The 24,539-nt window shown below is 53.1% G+C and overlaps 1 pseudogene; it reads right to left on the bottom strand.

The window, feature by feature from the left end:
- Positions 1-40: 40 nt before the first annotated feature.
- LOC125282089 (SH2 domain-containing adapter protein F-like) lies at positions 41-23,936 on the bottom strand (annotated as a pseudogene).
- Positions 23,937-24,539: the final 603 nt, after the last annotated feature.

Below are 24,539 nucleotides of genomic sequence, written 5' to 3'. Positions count from 1 at the left end.
CCGGGGGGGGGGGCGGCGCTGGGGGCGCGGACGCGGCTGGGCCTGGCAGGACTGGGTTTATTTCTTGCATCTGGCCGGGAGCTGGGGCAGCCCGGGGACTGCGCAAGTTCCCTCCGGCCCGAGCCCTTCCCCTCCTCTCTCCACCCCCGAGGCCATCTCCGTCCTGGGGGGGGGGGGTGTCTGCCTTCCCCAATCCCCGCACCAGACTCTGAACAGAGCCCGCCGGTGGTTTAGGGGTGGAGGCGGAGAGATGGCCAGGGCGCCCCGCACTGACCCAGGGGGAAGGCTGCCGTGGGGAAGGGATCCCCGCCTGTGCCCTGGGGGCGGAAGCGGCGGGGAGCTGCGGATCTTAAACTCCTCCAGAGACCAGCGGCTCTGAAGCCCCCTTCATCCAGGGGCTATCCTCTCTCCCCAGGGATTCCTCTGTCCTCGCTCCAGACAACCTTTTACTCCGAGGCCCCAGAAGGCCTTCCTGTTTAGAATAAATTAAGGAATCTGCAGGTCCCACTCGATCTCTGGGAGAGGGGAAGAAAGACTTGACAGAACATGTCCCTGGGAAGGGCCAGCGCCCTCAGCCAGGGGATGGGCGCAGGCCTGGGTCCAGCTTTGTCACAGTGCCCGGGCCTCACATCTACAGAGTCCGAATGGCCACAGGATAGAGCAGGGACATGTGCTCGGCCCCCTTAATGGGCAGCTTGCGGCTGGTGTAGTGGTGCACGATTTCAGGGACGCTGCTGAAGGGTGGGCTGTTCTGGCCCAGCACGTACTTGTGTTCCTTGGTCCGGGACAGCTTCATGTGCATGAAGCCCTGACTGCTCCTGGGAAGAGGAGAGGAGACCCTGGTGAGTAGGGGCCCTCTCCAGTCCCCCTGCCCTCCCCCACGCCCGCAGCAAATGTGGCTGTTCTGAGCCAGCTGTGTGGGGAGGTGACTAGGGAAGGTGGAGGTCAGTCCAGAAAACAGAGAGGAGGCAGAGGGGATTTTGTGAGTAGGTAACCCTAGGCGTTGGCTTTGTGGTGAGGGCCCTGGGTGTGCCAAGAATGTGTGTGTAGTGAGTGTACAGGGCGTGTGCAGGTGGAAACTGGAGCGACCACCCTCCCTGCCCCAGACCCTGGGACCCGAGCACCGGTGCCCTCCAACCTGTGTGGCCAAAGCTGGTCTACCCTCTCCATCTCTGAGCTGTGGGGGATGACACCGGTGGGGGCTCCTAGTGACACATGTGGAGACACAAACATCCTTGGCAGGACCGTGTGTGGACAGATGTGACAACCGAGCGAATCTTGGTTGAGGCTCTCTCTTGCAGAAACCAGGGGAGGGGGTGAGCTAGCTGCTCTGGAAGCCCACCCCAAATCCGGGGAGGCTCAACCGCCTTGTCCTGGGGATATCCCTTTACCCTCCTGCTAACTGGGCCTTGGGCCAAGCCCCCAGCTCCTCTGTCCCTGCAGCCTGGGATGCCATCACCGGTGAGGCTGTAACTCCATTCCCTCCCTCAGAGAGAAAGGCTCCACTGCCTCTCCCAGCTCCCTGACACGATCCAGGAAATCCACATCAGTGCCTGGCCCTGCCCTCAAGACAAGGACCCTGCTGCTCAGAGCTCTGGCCGGCTCCCAGCTGTCCGGGCACCCTGTCTTAGAGAGAAAGCATGGGGGTGGGGCCCGAGCAAGAACAGTGTCTGCCCAAGCTACCAGGCCTGGTCCACAGCAAGGAGGAAGCAGTGTTTGGGGGAGCCCTGAAGCCTGAATACTTGTCTCTCGGGGCCAGAGCCTACCTGGGGACAAGTGCAGGGCTCAGAAACTAGTATGGGAGGTAGGACCGGTGAGGGGGGCCCTCATATGAGGTGAGGCTGACAAACCTCATTTCCCTCCCCTGCCTGCGTACAAAGAGGCTTCTGACGGGACCCATTTCACTGGGCCCACAAGTGAAGATGGAGAGTGGATGACTGAAGAGAGGAAAGGGATGACAGGAAAAAAACAGTCCTTTATCACCCATGCTTCCAATTCCTTCTCCCTGCCCCAGGATACTGTGCCCTAAAGCCTGCTGGGGGCCCCAGGCTGGGTGTATGTGTGTATGGGCGGGGGTGGGGGGATGGGGGGGCATCCTTCTTCTGTAGGCCCGAGATAATGGCTGAGGCTGACAGTGACCACGCAGGCCCTGGGGAAGGGAGCTAAGGGCCTGAGGAAAATGTGCAGTCCCTGGGGGTGGTAGAGAGGGGAGGCAGTGAGTAGTCCCCCTCCCCTGTCTGCCCTATGCCATGGCCCAGGCCCAAAGCTGTGGGCAGCAGCTTGGGCCTTGCTTTCCCTCTCCCTCTCACAGTTTGGAGAAAACCCCCTAACCACAATCCACTTGGGATAATCACCTCTCCCCAAAACTACATTATATCTTCTCCTTGAGGGACAGATCTGGCCAAAAAGGGCAATAAAGTGGCAACAAGCCTCCATCTGGATAACTGACCTCCTGGGATAAAGTCCCAAGCAGAGTCATTGCCCAACCCTCAGGAGTCTGGGTGGGACTAGCTGGGCGGTAGGGCCAGAGCTGACATGGCTTCTGGAGGAAGCTGTTTAATCACCAGTGAAAGCCCTTCCATTACAGAGAGCAGAGAAACCTTAATTGTATTTCAGAGAAGCCATTTATATGCAAGCGAGGCTCTGGTGGACAGCTGCTGGTGGGGCTGGATCAGCCTGGGCCGAAGCAGCACCCAGGCCTGCCTCCCCTTTTACTCCCCAGGATAAGGCTGAGCCCCGCCCTGCTCCTTTCACAGAGCCAGACCCTTGCCGTCTCAGCCTTGGACTGTTCCAGACTTGAGGACTGGTGGAGCGATGCAATGGAATAGTGCGGTTCTTGTAGTCCGACTGAACTGAACTGGGTCCAAATCCTGCTTTTGGCACTTTGTTACCTGGTGGCCTTGAGCAAGTCACATACCTCTTTGTATTTCTTTCTGTCTATAAGAAAGAGATTCATCTTCCAGGTCGGCAGTTGGTTTGGAGACGGTGTATACACGGCTCAGCACACAGTAGGTGCTCTGTGACTCTTAACTGTTAAAGCAACACACATTCCTAGGGTTATATCAGATTTTTGACAGATGAACTTTTCCTAAATGCTCCTTTGATTTTATGACAATTGCAGAGTATGAGAGCTGCAAGAAACCTAAGAGGTACCCATCAATGCATTTTGCAAAGGGAGAAACCAAGGCCCAGAGAGGTTCCATGATTTGCCTGGGGTCACAAAGCTAGTTTTATGAAACCCAAGAATAAAATTCAGGTTGTTTGACTCTAGACTGGCATTTTCCCATTATCTTTTAGTTGAAGTTCAATAATTATCCTCAAATGTCTGTTTAATAGTCCCACATTGCTGTATATTGCATTTGTTTGAAGTGGGGGTATACCTGTATTCTAATGCCCCTGAGAAATGTGGTAGGAGGTGGTACAGATGTCCCAGGAGTGATGGGGGCGATGCGAATGAACCCACCATCTGACAGGCTGCCATGTGGGGGGCAGGCTCTATCGGGCAGGACTCCTGGATACCGAGGGGAGGGCTGGCCATTCTGGTAGGAGGCCAGTACCTCTCTGTGTCTATCTACTCCCTAGGAGGAAGGCTGATGGGAAGGGAGCGCCCTGCCTCCCCCATCTTCCTGGATCCTTTAAAACTCAGTTATCAGCCACTAGCGCCCGGTCCTCCTGCCCACTTCTTCAGAGTGAACGATAGCTTTGTGTCCACTGCTCCACCCTCCTCCCAGGATCCAGCCTCCGCCTCCCCCTGCAGAGCCCCTCAGGCAAAGTTCCTATCTCCTTGCCGGTGCTTCAAGAACATCTGGACTGCCATTAGTAAAGATGAAGGTGATAATTTATTTAGCACTTAGCACCATGTTAAGTGCCTCCCATATATTATTTCATTGGATCCTTCCCTATAAGGTAGATATTATTATTCCCCTACTTTATAAGTAAGAAAACTGAGGCCCAGAGAGGTTCAGGGGGCCCCAGGGCACACAGCTGGTAAGTGACATAAACTTTGGAGCTGGACACTGTAGCTTGACTGTTTCCTCTAACGGACTCTGAGCTCCTTGAGGTCAGGGGAGGAGCCTCAGACTGCTCCAGGTCCCTAGGGCCCAGAGTCAGCAAAAGTTCCTGGGGATGGACTTCTCCCCAGCTTGGCTGGGCATGGGGGGAAGGTTGGAGTCTTCTCCTGTCCTGCTGGTTGTCTTCCCATGGATCCTCCTTGGTGCCATCCTCACAAGCTCATCCTGCCTACCGCAGGCCCACCCCGACTCACTTGAGGGACAGGGAGAAATCGTTCTTGCTGGTCTCGCTGTCGCACACCAGGTAGCTGGCCTCTTTGCACGTCCGGAGCACGTTCTCGGCATCTGTTCCACTGATGGCCCCGTGGTACCAGCTGAGGACAAGAGAGAGGAAGGGGGCATCTCTGCTGGGTCCCTCGCCGTCCTGGCCCACCCATTCTGGGTGTCCCCTGCAGGCAAGCCAGTGGCAGGAGGGGAAGGGAGGGGAGAGAGTCCCCAGCTGGACACAGACACTCACACCTGGTTTTCCAGAGGCAATGTTGGGTCTGTCCACTCCCCAAGGGGGCTGCTGGGCTCCACGTTTAGGGGCTTGGCTGACTTGGGGTTCCCTGCAGAGAGTCGGGGAGGTAGCCGCCCCTTCTCCTCCCAGCCAGGTGACAGGCAGCTCTTCTCAGATCCTTCAAACTGGGCTGTGGGGAATATACCAGTCATAGACTCTGAGGACCCTAGAGATAGAGCCCTATAGAATAACCAGGGCTCCACCATTTTCTGCCAAAAGGGGTCAAAGGAATGTTCTGGAAGGGTGGGACATGCTCCTGGGCTTGACTGGCTGTGGGGGTGGGGCGCAGCCCTCCTAGGCCACACCGCGCCTACCAGTCCCTACGCTGTGGGAGGAGAGGGGAGAGAAGCAACATGAGAAACCACTTAACTTCTCCCTCTGGAGCAGCTGCCTGCCTTCCCCTGTTCCATTCCCCCTCCGGGAGGCTTCAGCGCCGATAATATCATTTCTTTCGCCTCCTCAGAGTTCATGACCGTTCTCCATATCACCCTGCCAAGCCATTCTGTCGAAGTGACTTATGCATTTGAGAACAATTATCCGATTCCCCTTGGTGCCATCCTGACAGGTTCATCCTGCCCCAAGCCGCCGCCGGCCCGCCCCTCCCCCGCCCCCAGGGCTGCTGCCCACAGGCTCCCCGCCCCCACCGGAGACACCCAGCTGAGGCGGCTCTGCCCTCCCAGACCAGGGCAGGCCCACCACTGAGCCAGCACGAGGGAGGAAGCCAGTGGGTCACATGAGCACAGGCACCCACGGACAGGCGATGGAGACCCTCCTTCATCCTGCATTTACAAAGTAGCCCTCACACTCAGGCACAAATGTACAAACAGGCATTCACAAGCACTTGGCTGCCCGTTCTGTACCAAACTGACAGAGATGAAGTGTTCGGTGCTTCCTTTCTCCTCATTTGGGCTTTTTCTCTCCTTGTAGCACTTTCAGGACCTTCCTGTCTCTCAGTCACCAGATGCAAGGACCAGACCCGTCCCTTGCCCGAAGGGGTCAGACACTTCCTATGCTAGCATCACCCCCACCTCAAGAGTTACTTGCATTGCCAAAGGATTGGGTCAGGCAAAATACTCACAAAGAAGTGAATGTAAAATAGTGGATTTCTGTGGCATGGTGGGCAAGATATTTAGAAAGAGACTCCTTTAGAAGACACCTTCCCCACACCTTTGGGAGGAAGGAGGAATGTGTATTTTGTCCCTTCTTTCTTCCTCCAGGTTCTCCAAACCCTACCCCACTTCAGCTCTGCCAACCCAAGCCCACAGGGCCTGAGGCGTGAGAGGACATGTCACCCTGGCCAGAAGCTCCCACAGGACCCACCGCTGCCGTCCTCCAGGCTGGGCTCAGGGAGGGGTGAGGCTGGACCGGAGATGTCCCTGTCCCTGTCAGGCAGGGAGCAGCTTCTGTCCAGCTGTCCCACCGGCAGAGGCCAAGGTAGGTCTTTGATGACCTTAATGTCAACTGGAGCCAGTAGCAGGAGGGAGAAGAGACACAAACAGGGACAGAGAGAGAGACAGAGAGAGGCAGAGGTTGAGACATCAAAACCCAGAGCCAGGACACAGAATAGCCTAGAAAGGAGGAGGGTCAGAGCAGAGGCAGGGACGGGTTCTGAGGGGGGAGCAGGACTCTCGGAGGGTTGGATGGAGCCACAGTGACCACACCAGGCTGCGTAGTCGAAGGGGGGAGGCACAGGTAGCAAATAGCCGGAGGCAGAGTCTTGCCCTGCCAGCCGTGTGGGTCCCCTTCACTTGAACCCTCATAAGCCTCCAGGGCCCAAAAGGACCAGGAAAGGAGGAAACGAGGGACAACGAGCTGCCCTCGCCTCCCAGCACCACACCCAGGTTCCCACAGCCTCCTGGCACCCTCAGACTTGCCGCCCTTCCTCCTTTTCCCCACGGCCTGGGAAGCCATGGGCAGTGAGACGGACAGCCCAGCTCCAGGCTGTCATGAATACTCCGATGTGGGGGCAGATGTTTTATTGAAATTTACCCCCCACGCCCTCAATCCCGAGCCCTGACAATTAAGAGAGGGATGCCACTGGCGGCTGCAGGGCTGCTAACGAGGTTTCCTAATGACGAGCATAGATTTCCCCATTAAGCAATCCAAACAGTATTGATTCTCCAAGGAGACTTCTGGAGATAACGGTCCCACTTAATGGTGCATGCTTTACCGGAAACAAATCAGAAGCCTGTGGTTTCCTAGTCTGGCTGCCAGGGAGGGGAGGACAGGGCAGAGAGCTGAGTCCGGCTCCAGGATGAGCCCCGTGCCCAAGGAGGGGTGGGGGGCCCTGGGAGTGGGGGTGAAGTCGAATGGTATTTACATCCTTTATGTTCTCACCGAATCAAGAACCCAGGAGCTAAAGCACTCTCCAGGCTCTCCAGGCTGCAGCAGCACCCACTCAGACCACCAACACACACCTTCCCAGGTGGGACTCCAGGCCTGGGATAGGCGCTGGGGTGCTTGGTACAGGAGAAACCTAACCCTCATTCAACAAAGGGCATTTCTCACAGCCTCCCTCTCCCCACCAGTTCCTGCTCCTCCGAATTCCCCCCCCGGGGCACAGGCGTCCCTGGTCTGGCACAGTCTGCTACTGGGAGACACAGCTCTGTGATTCAGGGCTGGGTTCTCGAAAGGTTATACACACAGCCGTTTTCCTTGTCTGGGGTGTTCAATGCCTTCTTTTGTTAAATGTAAGTATTTAACATATGTCACAAGTTTTATCATTTTGTTTGGAATTTCTTTATTTTAAAATAGGCCCTGTCTCCCAAAAGACGGAAGTGGCCTAAGCCTCTTGGCCTCTGAGAGGTGGTGATGCAGGGAGACCCTTCATCCTCCTGTGCCCATTCCCTGACCCTGCACACAGTGCCGCGCCCACACTGCCCAATTCACCAATCTCTGTGATGCGCTCAACCGTGCTTCCCTGGAGCCCAGCTGCTGGGCCTCCCCCAACCCCTGGGGTCCACTCCTTCCCTTCCCCTGGGCCTGGAGAGCTGTTTAGAGGCCCCAGCAGGCCCACCCTCCCCAGCCAGGGGCTTACCTGTAAAGGCTTTGGAAATCTGTTCCTTCTTCCACTCCCAGGGCTGGTCATACTCCTCAGGGGGCCTCTCGCCATCCTCTGGCAGCCGGGACTCCCGGGGCTAGGGGGCCCCCTCACCCTCTGGGGTGGTCCCCTCCTCCTCTGGCTCATAGGGCGTGTCATATAGAGGCAGGGGCTGAGCTGCCGTCTCCTTGGAGCTCCGGATCTCTGCCAGGGCAAGGTGGCGGGGAGGTATGAGAGCATCCCTGGCTGCCCTCCTCAGCTCCTCTGGCAGCGCCCTCAGCAACACACCAAGCCTCCTTCAGAAGAGATGCCACTGGCTTTGGGGACCCAATGGCCGGACATCTGGGGTCCCTTGCCCTTAAAACACCTCTGGGGTTCCAAAAGCATGGGATCCAATGGAGGCCGGGGCAGAGAAGCACCAGAGTGAAAGACAGAAAGAGATCCTTAGGTGGCCAGCAAGGGCTTAGGAAATGAGGCTTACACGTTTTGGAAACGGAGGCAGGGTCCTCTCCTAATCCACCTCCTTTTGGCTACACAGCTCCAGTTCTTCCTTTGCATCCCAAGCAGTATCACTTGACAATCCGAAAATCCTTCTTCGTTGCCCAGATACTCCTGATCACTCCCTCCTTGAAACTGTCCCCTCTGACAAGTCATTTTCGTGGTTGTCCTCTCCCATCACCCTTGGACTCTTCCCCTGGCCCCTCTCGGTCTCTGTTCCCCAGAACCAGGTCTTAATTCGCCCACATCCTTGCCCAGTCTCATGGCACCCTATACACTTCCGGTTACCATCAAGATCTTTCACTTTAATGTTTCAAACTTGCCACTTTCCCCAGAAGTTCTTCTAGTCAGTTCTGTGATTCCCTTTTTGGGATCGTTGATCCCAGTGAAAATCAAATAAAAGCTATGGGGCTACTCCCCAGAAAAATGTGCAAATTTCCATATACAGTTCCAGGGCATTCATGGGCCTCCAAGGGGTACACACCCCTCTGATCTAAATAGGGCAGTCTCCCTCCCACTTTCTCCTTCTCCGTCCACTACACTGCTCTCGTCGGTCCTGGCCCCCGTTCAGCGTCTAAATTCCACCTGTTCACCACCAGTACCCGATGACTCTTACCCTCGTCACTCCACGTCTAGATTACTACTAGGGTGAACCTCCACTCTCCCAGCTCACGTTTCCACGAGCTCCGTGGAAGAACACTCCTGACCGCTCTCTGGCCCCCACCCCTCTCCCAAGGAGGGAGAGCAGCTTATCTGATCACCCGTAGATGCTCGCTCTCTTTCTCAGCTCTGCCTTCTGGCTCTTTCTTCTCCTGGCCCCCGTGAGAGGGCTTACAGCTGTGCCTCATGGCCCAAGCCCGAGTGGGCAAGTTTAACTCTGTGAAGTATTAAGCAGCCCATTGTGGGAGACATAGCTAAGTCATGTTCTCCAATCTATTTTATCAGTAATAAAACTGACATTCTTGTCTTCATCAGTCTGTTACCTTGATTTGACTTCTCAATGATCTCCAAGCTCAGGAGGGGAAGAAAGCCATGTTAATTATTGCTCCCTTAAAGCCTCAGCAATTTCCACAACTGCTAACTCATCTTTCTGATGCCCAGTTCTTCTGGTCTGTTCTGTACACCGCAGCCTCAATAATCCCCTTAAAATGCCATATTTATCCTGTTTCTGTCTTGTTTGAGAATTCATATTAGTTTCCCTCCTCTTCTGGAGCAAGTCCAAATGCCTCGTTCCAGCCTTTGAGGCCCTTCACTGCCCCTGTGGCCCCTCTCATCTTGGCTCCTCAGTATGCCCAACACTAAAACTACCCCTGAGCAAACCTTCCTTTCATCCTGCCTTGGACTGACTCACCCCTGTCCTCCTCTCGGATCACCCCCATTCACTCTTTCCCTGGATCCTCTCTTGACCTCTGCTCTGCTCCCCAAGACCAGGTCTTATTCGTTGCTGTCTGCCCCCGCTCCTTGACAGGCTTGCCCTTCTCAAGCCATGTGGTTCCAATTGCCATAAAGATGTTTCACTCTGACATCACATCATCTCAAGTTCACCACCTTCCCTAAAGTTAGTGATTCTCTTTTTGGGTTCCATGACTCCCGGTCCAACCACTGTCCTGCCCTTCCTGACTGTCCTCACTCTATCTGCCTGATCTTTGGTGGCCTTCTCTACCACCTCACATCTCAGGCACCACAGGCCATCGCTCCTTCTCCAAGACGACTCTCTTGAAGGCAGTGGCCAAGGACCCAAGGGGGTCCACGGTGGACCCATGGTCTCCAAGGACCCAGTAAAGGGATCATGGAACCACTCTTAGTCTTGTGGGTCCCAGAGCCTGTTGTGCAAATACCCAGGCTTCAGAGAGCAATCCCCTAGCCTGACTCCATCACGCACCAGCCATCATCTTTTGGGCCTCATAGGGCTCCATGTAGCCATCATTTTCAGGGACCTTCTCTGGGGCTCCTGAAGCTCCTGCTGGGCCTTCGCCAGTCTCCTGAACATCAAATGGGTCCGCGTAGTCTTCGAGGATTGCCAACTGTGGGAAGACAGTGAGGAGAGCAGGCTTCAGACATCTGAGAGACAGCTCTGCTTCTCCCCAGGTGCTTTGTCCATGGGAGTGAGTCCTGGAGAGAATGTCTTAGACCCAGAGCCCGAGGTATCCAAGGGCAGGCTCTGAGCTTGGATGGGGACAAGCTCTGGGTCTTCCTCTGCAGAGTCCCCTACTAGGCTGCCAGCAGAGTGGCAGATCTACCTTTTCTGTCACTTTTGTGCCTCTGGGCCATCCCGTAGGTTAAATGGCCAGGATGAAGCTCCGAGCATTAAGGCCTGCCTCAGTCCGGGTCTAGGCAGGGCAATAGAGGTGTTTAACACCAGATGGTTCAACAGAAGGAATTAATTCAGAGAGCCAGTTACAAAGGTGTTGGAGGAATTCAAAGAACAAGTAGGGAATAGCAGGCAGCTCAGAGATTAACTCGGTCCATGCCCACAAGTTCAATCCCAGATGCTGAACAAAGAAAAATTTGCGGACCAGCGAGAAAAGAAAAGCCAACTACTCACTTTATGGCACAGTTCTGCTGGTTTATCCTGAGAACATTCATCAGCATGTCATATGTGTATTATTATATTCATTTTAAGGAAACGGAGGCTCAGGGCAGGTAGGGAACAACGTGCCCAAGACCGTTCCACGGAAGTGGAGGAACCCAATTGGAACTTGTGTCCTTTGTGCAATATTATGCTGCCAACCTGCCCCCAGTGGGGATCTTGGCCGTTCTGGGAGAGAGACCACCTTAGGACAGCCCTGAAGAAAGCCAGGGTTTGGGCTCTGCTGAAATCCCCTGGTTCCTGGAGGACAAGAACAGGAAAGGCGTAGCCTTGACCCTCCACATCCCACACTGCCCCTTTCTCCCTCACAAGTGGTTCATGACCAACCCTCCGTCCCTGCTCCAGTCAAGGCAGAGCGAACTCTAAGCCACACGCCCTGAGGAAGAGCTCAAGGTGCTCAGGGCGGGGTGCAGCTGAGGACAATAGAGCTTTTCTCCAAGCTGGGCACAGGCTTCTCGAAGGGGGGAGGCTGAGGTGGAGACAGAGCCCAGCCCACCCAGGGCTGCCAGCACCTCGGGGGAAGCACCGCACACTGAGTTGACAGGCATTGACAGGAGGTGGCTCCAGGGCCTGTGGCATGAGGAGGGGTCACTCCTGCCTCTTCTCCATCCTTGGTGGAGGCTTTGGGTCTGGGCCAGATCAGGATTGTGGGAGCCAATTGAGCAGGGAGGCTATGGGGACTGATTGCCTGCCCACCACAGAGACTCCTCCTGCATGTTTTTTTTTTTAAAGATTTTATTTATTTATTCGATAGAGATAGAGACAGCCAGCGAGAGAGGGAACACAAGCAGGGGGAGTGGGAGAGGAAGAAGCAGGCTCATAGCGGAGGAGCCTGACGTGGGGCTCGATCCCATAACGCCGGGATCACGCCCTGAGCCGAAGGCAGACGCTTAACCGCTATGCCACCCAGGAGCCCCTCCTGCATGTTTTTTGAGCCCCCCGCCGCCTGTGCTGGGCCTGGGAGGGGTCACAGGGATGGGGGGCACTGAGTCCCGGGAAGCTGCTCAGTGAGAAGTGCCTGGCCCAAGCCCCAGTCCCCCCAACTCTACAGAGCCCCCCCTCCCCCAGCCCTTCCCTGACCAAGCCAGTGCCCTTCCCACTGGAGTCCTGGGCTGGACTTGAGCTGTGACCCCTCCCAGGCCCAGCACGGGCCTCCCTGGGGCTAGCCCACGGTGCCTGTAGGCAACCAGGCAGCAGCTCTGTGGGCAGCTCAATGGCTCCTCTGTTCCATCCCTGACTCCACACCCTGCTCCAGGAAACCCTAGCCCCCCGCCCTAGGCGGGTCACCCAGAGGAGCCACCCACGGGGCCGGGAGTCCGGAGCAGAAGCAGAAACACCTGCTGGAAGGTTGGCAAGAAGGGCACCCACCCTGGGCACATAGGATCCCTGTCAGAGGCCAGGGCTGCCTTCCCAGTGGTTTCCAGGTCACGTGAGGAGGTGAAACTGCTCTGTGGGGGAAAGCTGCTTCTGCAGGCTTCTGACACCTTTGCTCTACCCTGACTTATTTTGTTGATGGGACCTTTACCTGACCGCTGTACTCACTGTGGTATACCACATCCGTCACAGGGCCTGGCACAGGGTAGGCGCTCAGTGCACATTTACTCGATGCTCCAAAGGTCTCCCTCTCCTCAGACTCTATCTTCTGGAGTGACACAGACTCTCAGATCCCCATTCGCCCCCACTCTGACCACTCTGACAGACCAGGAGCTGCTGTGGGAGCAGGCTGTCAGGAGAACCAACATTTGAATGGGGAGCAAAGCCTCTGGTTCAAGAGCAAAAAGGAAGAACTGGCAGGAAAGGCCCCTAAAACCAGAGCTAATATTTAGGCAAACCCTCTGGTAGACAGAATGCTACTGAAAGGCTGAAATACTTCCAAACTAGTAGGCAAGTAGCTGCTGCTCAGAGGTCCCCTTGTCCCCACACCTCCTGCCAACCAGATCCCCTCCCTCCTGCCGTCTAGCAGGCTCCAGACCAGGCTCTTGTGCCTGTTCCAATTGGGCAGTGCCCCTCCCAGAGCCGCTGTCCTGCTTGGCTCTCCTTCCTGCCTCAGCCTCTCCTGAGATAGCTGGCAGGCCCACCATCTGGCGTGACCTTCCGCTCTGCAGCTGGACCCTGCTAGGAGTTCCTGACCCCACCCATGGGGCTTGCCAGTCCAAGGGGAGCTAGGAGGGGGCACATGCCACAGGATTTGGGCTCTGCAAGGTCCCCAAAGTCTACCCCTCCCCCTTTCCTCCATGTCTTCAGTTGACATCTGGAAGCCTCTGGTTTTTCTCCTGTAGAATATCTCATAGGATTGGGAAGAGGACAGTGAGTGTAAAAGTCCTTAGTTTGGAGGCTAGAATGGAGTCAGTGCTCGATAGATGTTAGCCCTGCTGCTGATCTCTTCTATTCAGACACTAAAGCCCAGAGTTTAGGTGCTCGACAGGGTACACAGACGGCATCAGTAGAGACAAGACTGCGACCCAGGTCTCCTGACTCTCAGTGCCTTGCTGCAGATTTTCCAGACAACTTGGGAAATGTAGCATCTTCTCTCCTCTACTCGTAGATTTAAAATACACTTCAGCATGTTAAAGGCTCTGAGCAATCGTGTAGCAAAGAGAGCTGTCTAATTTTGTTTAACTCGGCATTTCTCCAAAGTATTTAACCGTGAAATCCTTTCTCTGCTGAAAGTCTGTCAGTTTTGGAAATGGTATACTATTTACCTTCCCCAAGATCAAGCTTTTTGCACCCTCTGTTCCCACTTCCTGCAACGCCCTTCCCAATTTTATCTGCCATGGAAACTCCTTCACATGAAACAAATTTGTTATCATCTTTTTCTAAGTACGAAGAAATGTCATGCTTGTAAGACATTTGAACATCACAGACACACAATGGACGTCAACAACCCTTTTAAGGTGTGTCTGGGGCCACCTCAGGCCTGGGTGGCTAGTGCTGGCCTTCAGGTTCAGGAAATGGTGAACTCAGCACGGGATGCACTCTTCATTCCTTCTCTGAGTCTCCTTCCCGTGCTCGGTGAACACTTCCCATCTCCTGTCTGCAGGGCTCCCCGAAGGTGCCACGGTCCCATGGCATGGTGTCGGCAGCCAGTCTGCCATCAGGCTACCTGGCTGTGAACCTCAGCTCTCCTACTGGCTAGCTGTGAAACCATGTGATCCAACACTCCTGTGCTTCAGTCTCCCTATATCACCTGGGGATAATAACAGAATCTTCCTCATAGGGTTGTCAGAAGCTACTGGGCTAAAACATATCGGCTGCTTCAAAATGGTACCAGGCACACGGTAGGTATTAGGTAATTGTCTGCCATTATATCATTAAAGATGAAAAGACCAAATTTCTGGGTCCTCCAGGAGCTCACAGTGACAGCCACAAAGCAAACTCCAAAAGAGTGAGGTACCTTGAGGTGCTGTGAAGCCCCGGGGCTGCGCCCCAGACTCTGGAGGAAACGCAGGCTCACTGCATGCAGGGACTGGGCTCCCCCTCTGCTCTCGCATGACTAGCGTCCCGCTGGTTCTGCGGGGAGGGCAAGCTGGAGGGGGCAACAGCTACCCTTCCAAGCCCCAGGCCCCAGCCAGCTGCTCCCACCCATGTTCCCCAGCGCCCTAGCCGTTCCCAGCTTCCAACAGGTGGAGTTCCAGGGCTGACTGAGGTGTCACTGAGTCACTGACCAAGCCAACAAGCTGCAAATGCCTTCCCGAAAGAGTGCCACAGCATGAGGAGGCAGCAGTGGGAGGAGTGGACGGGCCTGCCATAAAATCCCCTGGTAGCGCAGGCCTCAGCAGTAGCCCCCCAACCCCAGCAAAGCACCAATGGCAGCAAAGATGGCCAGCCCAGGCCCCAAAGGGTTAAGAGATCTAACCAGTCCGCAAAGGTCCGGGACCCTTCTCTTTTCCTCCCTCTGCCTCCCTCGGAGGACATGTGCAAAATAAACAGATCAGAACTCCAGACTCAGTGGAAGTTATAAGAAGAAAAAGCAAGAACAACAAACTCAAAAAAGGCAAGGACCAGGTCTTCTAGGTGGTGGGTCCCTTTGAGCACCCAGGCCAGTGTCACTTAATGCTATAGAAATCCTGGCACGATCCTGCAGCAGCAGCCCCTACTCGCCCTCCTGACCCTGAGGCAGAGATGTCTGGTTTGACTTCAGACACCCTCAACGTTTCCTTCCCTTTCCTCTTTCTACCTGTCTTTCACTTGTTTCCAAATTTGGGCCTGGAGGATCCAAGTCCACGTGGACGCCATGTATGAGGTGTATCTATTTTTTAAAATTCTTGATATTTTGGGCCCTGTGAACCCCTGTGAGAATCTGGGAGCTCTGAGTCTTTTCCCAGAAAAATGCTCATGCACCCAAATATTTGCACACAATTTCTGGAGCTTCATGAACCCCAGAAGCCTCTCCATGAGCTAAGAACAAGAGCCCTAGTTTCAGTGCATCCAGGGTGCCTGTCTTATTGTTCACATCATCTCTTTCTCTGCCTCTCTGTCACACACACACACACACACACACACACACACACACACACACACACACACACACACACACACATGCGCGCACACACATCTTGGCAGGATAGAGGCAAAGGACACACTGTGCAGATGGTCACAGGCAGCTCAAAGCTTCATCCAATTAGGGCCCCTTCCCCGTCCCTCTTTCCTAATTAGATCAGGTGTTTCCTGTTGAAGATCTGAGAAAAGGGAGCAAAGAAAGGAAGGCTCCGTTCTCTCACCCCTCTGCCCAAAGTGTGGCCTGGAGGCCAGACAGGGCCCAGCACCGTGAAGGAGTTCTTCCTATGGCCAGATGGCGAGGCCCTGCCTGCCTGGTTCAGGGTGTGGCTCCTGCTGCTCCCACACCTGCCCTGCCAGTCCTGCCCAGATGGCCACCCTTGCCCCCTTGCCAAATGCAGCAGTGGGTCTCAGGGAGGGCCAGTAGCCAGAGCCCTGCATGGGGAGGTCCTCTCAGGGCCCTGTCTAAATCCCCATTCTTTCCTGCCCGCCACATTCACTTTCCACAGGGCTCATTTCTCCTCAATCTTCTCATCACAGAAGTATTTCCACCCATTTCATCAAACCTCACGACCCAGGCCCTCTCACAGGGTTCTGACCCACCCACCAGCTACTGGGCTCCAGAAGAAGAAGAAGGAAAGTGGGCCAGCCTAAGGCACATCCTGGTCTACAGTCCCTATCTCACCTCAGGAAGTGACCCCACAGCAAAAAGCCAAGAAGACCCGCATGGCTGAGAGGAGAGGAACAGAGAATCAGGACAAAACACTGCACAGAAGAGAAACTCCAGCTCAGTGGGCCAGCTCACCACTCAGGCACAGCAACTTGGGTTTAGGATAAGGGGCTAAGGTACCTAGCCTGGACTCTTCCTAAGGGAAGACTCTGGGATCCCCCAAACTCTGCTCCTAAACGAGAGGAGCTGCTCTCAATGGTGGGAGGCTCCAGGTCAGGGCCCGCAGAGACCATGTCCCTGCCCCTGAGCCAGTCTGATGGCGTCCTGGATGCTTCTCATCACACCCACTGAAGAAACCACAGATTGTGTAGCTCCTGGGAGATCCTGCTGGATTTCATTCCTGTCCCTGCAGCTGACAAAGGAGTCAGACACCTCTTGACCCCTAAGGTCTGAACAGCCCACAGATCACAGAGCTGACCCAGGCTGAGGCGTGGATGCCCTCGGTGAGAAGAGGCTGTGGATCACCCACGGCCGTGTGGGTGCAGCCCCTTCCTTGGGAGTCTCTGTGGGGAAATGTACAAAAGGGAGCTGTGGTTAAGGGAGTCTCTGACCTTCCGGTCACCCTAGCAATGGACAGTCACCATTCAACGGACGTAGTTCACTCACCCCTTTCTGTGCTAAGCATGTCAGGCACTTGGGAAATACAGACATGAGGAGGACAATGGTCCTTGTCCTAGAGGAGCCCATGGCTTGGGGGGCAGCCTGTTAGGCCATTCCAAGACTGCAGAGAGGAAGGCCAGGGATAGCTCAGGCCCATGTGCCAATGGGCAGTGGTCAGGGAGAGGACACTAACTGGTCAATAGTAAGCACAAGGCCTAATAATGCTCCCTCTGCCTCACTGTCGCCACCACCATCACATCACCCAACAGTGCTGAGTGGGTGGCCGGCGCCAGAGCGCCCACGTGGCCAGTGAAGGGGGGCCCAGCTTGGATGCTATCCCACCCCCTCCCTTGATAAAGCAACTTCGTGCAGGTCACAGTCTGACTAGTTTTACGCAGCAGCCCCACTGGGATGGTAGTAGAGACTTATAAACTGGAGACACGGAGAGTTTACACATCTCAAGTGCTTAAGGCATCCTAGCTTTTTCCTGCTGCCCATGGGATGGGTGCCTGTCAAGTCATGCCTCTGGGGTTCCCTTGGGGTCACCCACCCCAACATCGAGGCCTCAGAAAACACATCCCCTCACTTCCCTGAGACGTGAAGCACAGAAGCAGTCTTTTAGGCACTCTGTAGGGCCAAAAGTGTTTCAGAATTTAAATAGTTCAGACGTTGGAAGTGTAAAACTGTACATCTACCAAAAGTGACATATCTATCACCCCTGGCAGGGTCTGAGGCCATAGCCCCTAAGCTGACAGTTTAAAATTTCTTCACCTCCACCTTGAACACAAGTTTGCCCCAACACTACAAAAACTTTGGTTCTCAGACCATATCAGATTTCAAATTGCAGGCACAGGATTATGGAGCTCTTCGAAGTCCCACCCACCCAAATCCTATCACCTCACGGCCCACTGCCTGCCCTTCCTCTGACTTCGGAAGGACTAATGGCGCTCAGTCTATAACAGAAAGTATAGCACCTGATAATACTCTGTCTTGCGTTGTTCTCATTGTTTTTCGTGCCTTCATTTCATTTTTTTATAATAATATTTTTTATTATGTTAGTCACCATACAGTACATCCCTGGTTTTTGATGCAAAGTTCGATGATTCATTAGTTGCGCATAACACCCAGTGCACCATGCAATACGTGCCCTTCTTACTACCCATCACCAGTCTATCCCATTCCCCCACCCCCCTCCCCTCTGTAGCCCTCAGTTTGTTTCTCAGAGTCCATAGTCTCTTATGCTTCATTCCCCCTTCTGATTACCCCCCTTTCTTTATCCCTTTCTTCTCCTACCGATCTTCCTAGTTCTTATGTTCCATAGATGAGTGATACCATGTGACAATTGTCTTTCTCTGCTTGACTTATTTCACTTAGCATTATCTCCTCCAGTGCCGTCCATGTTGCAGCAAATGTTGAGAAATCGTTCTTTCTGATAGCTGAGTAATATTCCATTGTATATATGGACCACCTCTTCTTAATGCAGTCATCTGTTGAAGGACATCTCGGCTCCTTCCACGATTTAGCTATCATGGACAATGCTGCTATGAACATTGGGGTCCATATGGCCCTTCTCCTCACTACGTCTGTATCTTTGGGGTAGATAACCAGTAGTGCAATGGCTGGATCATAGGGTAGCTCAATTTTTATGCCTTCATTTCAATTGTAAATTACTGTGAAAGCAGAAATCCTGTTTTGTGCAGCATGCTGCATTTGTTAGGACTCTCTTGGTTTTAGGAAAATGGATTCATTTCAACTTTTTGAAAATGGAAGTAGAGTTGATATACACTTTATGTTAGTTTCAGGTGTATAACATAGTGATTGGACGAGTCTATACATTATGCTATGCTCACAAGTGTAGCTACCATCTGTCACCATACGATGCTATCACAATACCATTGACTATATTCCCTATGCTGTACTTTTAATCCCTGTGACTTGTTCATCCCATAACTGGAAGCCTATACTCTCCTTCACTCGTTTTGCCCATCCCCCAACCCCCTCCCCTCTGGCAGCCACTGGTTTCTATTTATGGTTCTGTTTCTGCACTTTTGCTTGTTTGTTTTACTTGTTAGATTCCACATATAGGTGAAATTGTATTTGGCTTTTAAAAACTGAAGTTTTGGTCTCATAACTGAATAAGTGTAGGAATAGCCTCTGATTCAGGTCCAGCTGGATCCAGGGGCTCTATTATTCCATCAGGATTCCATCTTACTGTCCTTTCTGTGTCTGTAGGCACTACTTCTTTGTATCATTCTTGACCAGGCTTTCTCTATGTGGTCGCCCCTAGACACTGGAGGTTTACAACACCTAGCTGAGCCATCCCCAGGGAGAGACAGCTTCTGTGTCCTGATGCTTTCACAAAAAACTCCCATTGATCACTCCCATTGGCCAGCTTGGTCCTAAAGCAATCTCCATAGCCAAGAGTGATGGTGTTCTCCTTGACCAAACATGGATCCCTGTTTCCCCATGGAACAAGGGCTTTCAGGCATTGTTGGTAGAACGCAAAGTGGTACAGTCTCCAGGAAGGGGCAATTACATATGCATTTTCCCTTTTACCCAGAAATCCCACCTCTGGGAAGCTGAACCATCGATGCAGTGGCAAACAAATGAATATGTGTGCCCAAGGCTGTTCATCGCAGAGTTACTCACAATAACAAAAGATTAAAAATAATCAACTGTCCATGAACAGAGACTGATTTAATAAACTAAGGCACATCCATAATTGGAGCTGCTGAAAGAAACGAAGAATAATATGATGGTTAATTTGATGTGTCAACCTGATTAGGTTATGGGGCGCCCTGATATTTTGGTCAAACATTGCTCTGGCTGTGTCTGTGGAGGGTGTCTCTGAATGAGATTAACATTTAAATTGGCAGACAGTGAAGCAGATTGCCCTCTCCCATGTGGGTGGGCCACATGCAATCAACTGAAGGCCAGAATAGAACAAAGAGGCCTTCCCTTTCCTGACTTAGAGAGAATCCCTCCGGCCTCATGGCCTTTAAACTGGAACATTGTTCCCCCCCCACCTTCAAACTGGAATGTTTGACATCAAGAGAGTGTAAGTAAATATTGGGGCTTTGTGTTTGCTGAGCGCCCTAATGTTGGTCACACAGATACTTTCAACACTACTTCCTGAAACAAATGAATGTGTTAATCAATTAACCCGGGTGTGAACGTTGATACTGGTGGGGCTAATTCAGCCTGGAAAGCAAGAAGATACTCATAGTGGTATCCATCTCTACAACAGATTGAAAGCGTGGCTGGTGATAGGCAGGGGAGGGGACAAGAGCCAAAATGGTGGTCCAACACAGTCTTGTGAGAGGGTGAAAATCTGAAAGGCAGAAAAATACACAGGCCTAGAAACATTTAGTCTGAGCCTGGGAGAGAATCAGTGGATCTGAAGCAGGGACTTGTCACAACCCTTGTTCATTTTTTGAGCACAGCAAGCTCAGAAGCCACCTTGTGCAAGTTTTAACACAATATCTTCTGATAAATTAGGCCATTTTGTGCTCTTCCTACTGTTAAGCTTGCTTACATCCAACTGCTTAAATTCCTTCATAGACTTTCAAATCATGAGGCCGCAGGGATTACGTGAATGTTCTGCGGTATTCCATCATCCCGTGTAACAAAACGTTTCCTGATAAATCACTAAAAATATCTGCTGCTTCATTAAAAGCAGATTTCTATTTGGTGATGCATGCACGAGAGGATGGAGTGCTGGCTTCTGATGGGCATTCCATCCTGCTGCCCACGGGAAAGTGCTAACAGGTGCAGCCAATGCACTACTGGCACACCAGCAGCCTTAAATCCAGAAATCCAGCCCCCTTGGTCCCTGAAGGGGGTGGGAGGGGCTTTAGCTGATTATGCCACGAAGGAAAACAGGTCAGACTTCCTTCTGGTATCCTTTGAGTCCATTTGCATTTTGTGATTACCCACCAGGTAAATATCACCTACTTATAGTGGACTTAAAATAGTTAAATGGGAACCTAGCTGACAAGACTAGACCCAGCCTCCACGGCCAGCAACTCCTTTGCAGTAAAGCCTTGAGGGAGAAGCCTCAGAGTCAAAACCCTGATTAAGGAGGAAAGAGGCTCACGTTAACTCTCACCAGATGATTCTCAACCTCAACAAAGGTTCCATTCTTTGTCCCTTAGATGGGACAATCTGGAAGCACATCCCCAGTGGGACTGTGCCCCAGTTTCTCAGTGGTAGCCTCTTCATTAACACAGACACTGTATTGGCTGCCCCTCTACCTTCCTTTCCTTCTCCACTTCTCAACTTCCTGAAATGAGCTACTTATACTTAAGTGTTTTTCTCAGGGTCTGCTTCTCAGAGAACCAAATCAAAACAATCCTAGAGGTCTACAAGCCGTCTCTGGGCCCAGCAGCACATGAGAGGGATTCCAGAGGCTGCTGGAAGCCGTGTTAGTACAGCAATGCGGTTAGATGAACTGGAACCACAGAGACAGAAACAGCAGGCTAATGGTAATATGGGGGCTGGATTCTGTTGAACCACTTACAGAGAGACTGAGATTCCATATGACTGCAGGTGTGCAAGCGAGCCCGCCTGAGATCAGCTGAGCTTGCCTTCTATCAGCAGAACTGTAGACTTCCGAGCAATAACAAAGGGTGGTTATTTGGACGATAAGATTTGGGGTCATTTGTTATGCAGCAATAGTAACGCTACATGATGCTCGATTTTTTAAATTGAGCTATAACTGACAAAAGTGCATGTTTTTAAGGCATATAATGTGATAATCTGATATACAAGGAAAAAATTGCTCCTATGTGTTACCAAACAAGGAAGAAAAGTATGGAGGTGAGCACCATCGCTTCCAGTGAGGTGGAGGGTGGGCAGTGGAGGCCAGAGCTGACCTGCAGTTTTTAGGTGGAGGTGACATGATGTTTCCATGTCACTGTGGTGAGAGAGAATTGGAGGAAGGTCTGGCAGCAGAAGCAGCTACGAAAGTATCAGAGACTCTAGAATGAAACACACCAGCCTGGGAGTACTATCTACCCCCCAGGCCGTAACTTCTTGATTCTCAAAAATCCTCCATGATGCATAAAATGGGAGAAGATATTTGCAAAACATATATCTGAAGAAGACTTGCATCTAGAATATATAAACAATTCTTCTAACTCAATATTAAGAAAACCCAAGTTGGTTTTTTTTTAAGGGCAAAAGACCTGAACAGCCACTTTCCCAAAAAAGGTTTTAAAATGGCAACTATATGCATGAAAAGATGTGTAACATCATTAGTCATTAAGAAAATGAAAATGAGGGGCGCCTGGGTGGCTCAGTCATTAAGCATCTGCCTTCAGCTCAGGGTGTGGTCCCGGAGTCCTGGGATCGAGTCCCACATCAGGCTCCTCCGCTGCAGGCCTGCTTCTCCCTCTCACACTCCCCTTGCTTGTGTTCAATCTCTTACTATTGCTCTTTGTCAAATAAATTAAAAAAAACTTCAAAAAAAAAGGATATGACCCATTATCCTGGCAAGAGAGAACCCATCCCTGATCCACCAGATGCCAGCCAGGGAACAGTGGCTACCATGGATCGGACGCAGAGCCTGGGGCCTGGAGGGAACTGCTGCTTCAGAAGAACCGCATAAGGAGATGCACGAAGGCTGGAAATCCTGGCTCCTAGGTCAGCATAGATACTCATGGAACCAGGCTCAGGTGTGTCCTTTAAGGTACCCCTCCCATCTTTTCCCATCACACATAGCAAGCAGGAAAGGGAATCCAGAGATGATTGACAAGAATCCCAGAAAGATTCCAAACTTGGTAAACGGCCAACGGGGAGACTGAGGCTGGAAAGTCCTGAATGCCCTGAGTCCATCTGCAAATTATCTTCCTCTGGCTTTGTCCCCTTCACACGCAGGATTTGATCTCCTTCCGTGTTTTTCCCCACTAGGTGCTGATGCAGTTCCAGAGATTGAACTACAATATGACAAGTTCCAAATACGGGGGCAATACAAAACCAAACACAAAACCAAAAAAGCATCTCAACGGAAGGAGCAGGACACAGTCTTCCTGGCCTTAGAGTGGAGAAAGGCAACCCCAGTCCTGGGGCAGGAAGGCGCTCTGGGGCGTACAAGTCTTAAAGACTCCCACTTTCAGTGGTTGTTGCTATTCCTGGGAAAGTCCCTGCAACCTCTAAATCTCAGGAGTTCTGAGGGGCTGTCTCTGCTGTTTGCCCAAATTCATTGACTGAAATGGACGCGTGCTCTGAGTAAGGGGGATTTGGGGGTGCCCTCCAGTGGCTAGGGAGAAGGGCTGGCACTTCTCCTTCCTCCCACATACAGTAGCTGATGACTCTGGAAGATTTCCTAGGTCAGGAACGAATATGAGAGTCTGTGCAAGTTTTCCATTACTGTAGGAAGTAAAAGACCCAAACCACACACCGGGCTCTAAAACAAAACAAGGGCTTTAATCTCCTAACATGCAAATCTATCACGGTACTATTTAAAACAACTAAATGGTGCCCCCTACATAAGGAAATAGATGGGGGGAAGGGGTGTGGAGTAAATGGGCGCAAGGATGCAGCTGCTGAGGAATCCCTGCAGGGCCACTGGACACTTGCTCAGCCCTGAGGTTGACTGCGGCCAGTTCTTCTTCTTGAGTGCTGCTGACCAGCTAGGACCGGGGCTCCAGCTGGCAGGACAGGGTGTAGCTAAGGACAGAGGGACACCTGTGAGTTGCCCAGGAGCTTCCATTCAAGAGTCCCTGCCAGTGTTTGCCCACAGCTGGAGTCTGGCGCCCCGGCAACAAGGCCTGAGGCTGCCCAGGGAAGGAGGATCCCAGGAGTGGCCAGCAGAAAGAGTCCACCCCGAACCTCACCGACCCAGCTCCTGATGGGCCTCACCTCTCAGCCTCGCTGAGCGGCTCCATAGCCTGGAACCAGGCCCAAAAAGGATCCTCGGGCTCTAGGGTGTAATTCTCGGCAGCCACCTGGAGCAGCATGATGTCTGTCATGACTTGATATTCCTGAGCAGAGAGAGAAGCACAGGATGTATAGGGAGCCTGGGAGGGGGGGCGGGGAGCTGCAGGGTCTGGTGAGGGTAGAGCATCGGGACCGGGCACCCATCCCAGGTCCTGGCACACATTGCCATCCTCCTCCCTGCAGATTCATCCGGTCTCCACCTGTTCTCAGAGGTGAGTATCAGTAGCCCCTCCTCCGGGAAGTCCTCCTGGATGCCATGCTCTGTCCCCATCTCCTAACGGGATGGGACTTGCACTGCTTTCTTCTCAAGGGATCCCAGAAATGTGAGGTGGAGGGGATGGAGCCAAGCAATGTTCTTCCCAGGGACATCTCTGAGGCCCACTCCCTACCCTTCCCTGCGGGAAGCGCCACATATGCTCACCTTATTTCTTTTCTGGTGGTTGATCTCATTCCCCTGGAAAGCAGACAAAGTCCATCAGAATGAGGCCCCTGGTTCTTAGGAGCACTTGATTCCCATCCCTTCTCATGCTGCACCATGGCCAGGACCCGTGAGGGGGCCGTGCATACACAGATAGTGGGCCTGGGATCTAGGCCAGGCTCTGGGGTCCAGAGAAAGGAGGACATGGGGCAGATGGACTGGCTACAGGTCGGGACCCTGCAGCACCACCCTCTCGGAAGACAGTAGGGGAGGCCGAAGCCTCAGGCAGGAAGGGGCTGCTACGGCTACGGAGGTGCTTGCTGACGTGGAGGGTCCTGACTTCATTCTCCCCCCACGGGCAAACTCACCGGGGGAGGCTGAGGTCCACTCAGACAGACCTCATGCAGCTTTGCCTTCAGGAAGCTCTGCTGCTTCACCAGTCTTCGGCACCGGGAGCCGTGGCCTAACTGCAGCCTCACCTCGCTCATCCCTGAGATGGGCAACAGCCCCCAGGCTCACAGGGTAGCCGTGAGGCTGTCATGAGGAGAGGTTTGCCGAGTCCTGAGAGCTCAGGGCTCAGTACAGGGGCGTTCTGCTCCCAAACCTCCGGATTCTGGTCCCTCCCCCACAATCCTCAGGCTCACCCACCTCCAGATAG

The sequence above is a fragment of the Ursus arctos genome, unplaced genomic scaffold, assembly GCF_023065955.2.
Source record: "Ursus arctos isolate Adak ecotype North America unplaced genomic scaffold, UrsArc2.0 scaffold_16, whole genome shotgun sequence".
NCBI classification, from domain to species: domain Eukaryota; kingdom Metazoa; phylum Chordata; class Mammalia; order Carnivora; family Ursidae; genus Ursus; species Ursus arctos.
The sequence above is the reverse complement of the archived record's forward strand: the minus strand, read 5'-3'. Positions and strand labels throughout refer to the sequence as shown.